We start from the raw sequence: 3017 nt of genomic DNA, 5'->3' as shown, positions 1-3017 counted from the left end.
TCTATCCTATCCTCTATACTATCCTTTCCTCTGTCCTATCCACTATCGTATCCTATCCTCTATCCTATCCAATCCTATATCCTATCCTCTATCTAATCCAATCCTCTATCCTATCCCATCCTCTATCCTATCCTATCCTATCATCTATCCTATCCTGTCCTCTATCCTATCCTATCCTCTATCCTATCCTATCCTCCATCCTACCCAATCCTATATCCTATCCTATCCGCTATCCTATCCTATCCTCTATCCTATCCTCTATCCTATCCTCTATCCTATCCTATCCTCTATCGTATCCTATCCTCTATCCTGTCCTATCCTCTATCCTATCCCATCCTCTATCCTATCCTATCCTCATTCCTATCCTATCCTCATTCCTATCCTATCCTCTATCCTATCCTATCCTCTATCCTATTCTATACTCTACCCTATCCTATCCGCTATGCTATCCTATCCTCCATCCTATCCTATCCTCATTCCTATCCTATCCTCTATCCTATCCTCTATCCTATCCTCTATCCTATCCTCTATCCTATCCTCTATCCTATCCTCTATCCTATCCTCTATCCTATCCTATCCTCATTCCTATCCTATCCTCTATCCTATCCTATCCTCTATCCTGTTCTATACTCTACCCTATTCCTATCCGCTATCCTATCCTATCCTCCATCCTATCATATCTTCTATCCTATCCAATCCTATATCCTATCCTATCCGCTATCCTGTCGTACCCTCTATCCTATAATATCACCTATTCTATCCAATCCTCTATCCTATCCTCGATCCTATCCTTTCCTCTGTCCTATCCACTATCGTATCCTATCCTCTATCCTATCCAATCCTATATCCTATCCTCTATACACTCCAATCCTCTGTCATATCCTATCCTCTATCCTATCCTATCCTCTATCCTACCCTATCGTCTATCCTATCCTATCCTCTATCCTATCCTATCCTCTATCCTATCCTATCCTCTATCCTATTCTATATTCTATCCGATCCTATCCGATCCTCTATCTTATCCTATCCTCTATCCTATCCTATCCTCATTCCTATCCTATCCTCTATCCTATCCTATCCTCTATCCTATTCTATACTCTACCATATCCTATCCGCTATCCTATCCTATCCTCTATCCTATCCTATCCTCTATCCTATCCTATCCTCTATCCTATCCTATCCTCTATCCTATCCTATCCTCTATCCTATCCTATCCTCTATCCTATCCTATCCTCTATCCTATCCTATCCTCTATCCTATCCTATCCTCTATCCGCTATCCTATCCTATCCTCTATCCTATCCTATCCTCTATCGTCTCCTGTCCTCTATCCTATACAATCCCCTATCATATCCTCTATCGTCTCCTATCCTCTATGCTATCCAATCCCCTATCCTATCCTCTATCGTCTCCTATCCTCTGTCCTATCCTATCCTCATTCCTATCCTATCCTCTATCCTATCCTATCCTATATCCTATCCCATCCGCTATCCTATCCTATCCTCTATCCTATCCTATCCTCTATCCTATCCTATCCTCTATCCTATCCAATCCTCTATCCTATCCTATCCTCATTCCTATCCTATCCTCATTCCTATCCTATCCTCTATCCTATCCTATCCTCTATCCTATCCTATCCTCTATCCTATTCAATCCTCTATCCTATCCTCTATCCTATCCTCTATCCTATCCTATCCTCAATCCTATCCTATCCTCTATCCTATCGTATCCTCTATCCTATCCTCTATCGTATCCTATCCTCTATCCTATCCTATCCTCTATCCTATCCTATCCTCTATCCTATCCTATCCTCTATCCTATCCTATCCTCTATCCTATCCTATCCTCTATCCTATCCTATCCTCTATCCTATCCTATCCTCTATCCTATCCTATCCTCTATCCTATTCTATACTCTACCCTATCCTATCCGCTATCCTATCCTATCCTCCATCCTATCCTATGCTCATTCCTATCCTATCCTCTATCCTATCCTCTATCCTATCCTCTATCCTATCCTCTATCCTATCCAATCCTCAATCCTATCCTATCCTCTATCCTATCCTATCCTCTATCCTATCCTCTATCCTATCCTCTATCCTATCCTCTATCCTATCCTATCCTCTATCGTATCCTATCCTCTATCCTGTCCTATCCTCTATCCTATCCCATCCTCTATCCTATCCTATCCTCATTCCTATCCTATCCTCATTCCTATCCTATCCTCTATCCTATCCTATCCTCTATCCTGTTCTATGCTCTACCCTATTCCTATCCGCTATCCTATCCTGTCCTCCATCCTATCCTATCCTCTATCCTATCCAATCATATATCCTATCCTATCCGCTATCCTGTCCTACCCTCTATCCTATAATATAACCTATTCTATCCAATCCTCTATACTATCCTCTATCCTATCCTATCCTCTGTCCTATCCACTATCGTATCCTATCCTCTATCCTATCCAATCCTATATCCTATCCTGTATACACTCCAATCCTCTATCCTATCCTATCCTCTATCCTATCCTATCCTCTATCCTATCCTATCCTCTATCCTATCCTAACCTCTATCCTATCCTATCCTCTATCCTGTTCTATACTCTACCCTATTCCTATCCGCTATCCTATCCTATCCTCCATCCTATCCTATCCTCTATCCTATCCAATCCTATATCCTATCCTATCCGCTATCCTGTCCTACCCTCTATCCTATAATATCACCTATTTTATCCAATCCTCTATCCTATCCTCTATACTATCCTTTCCTCTGTCCTATCCACTATCGTATCCTATCCTCTATCCTATCCAATCCTATATCCTATCCTCTATCTAATCCAATCCTCTATCCTATCCCATCCTCTATCCTATCCTATCCTATCATCTATCCTATCCTGTCCTCTATCCTATCCTATCCTCTATCCTATCCTATCCTCCATCCTACCCAATCCTATATCCTATCCTATCCGCTATCCTATCCTATCCTCTATCCTATCCTATCCTCATTCCTATCCTATCCTC

The sequence above is a fragment of the Halictus rubicundus genome, unplaced genomic scaffold (assembly GCF_050948215.1).
Source record: "Halictus rubicundus isolate RS-2024b unplaced genomic scaffold, iyHalRubi1_principal scaffold0180, whole genome shotgun sequence".
Classification (NCBI taxonomy): domain Eukaryota; kingdom Metazoa; phylum Arthropoda; class Insecta; order Hymenoptera; family Halictidae; genus Halictus; species Halictus rubicundus.
Note: the sequence above shows the minus strand (reverse complement) of the source record.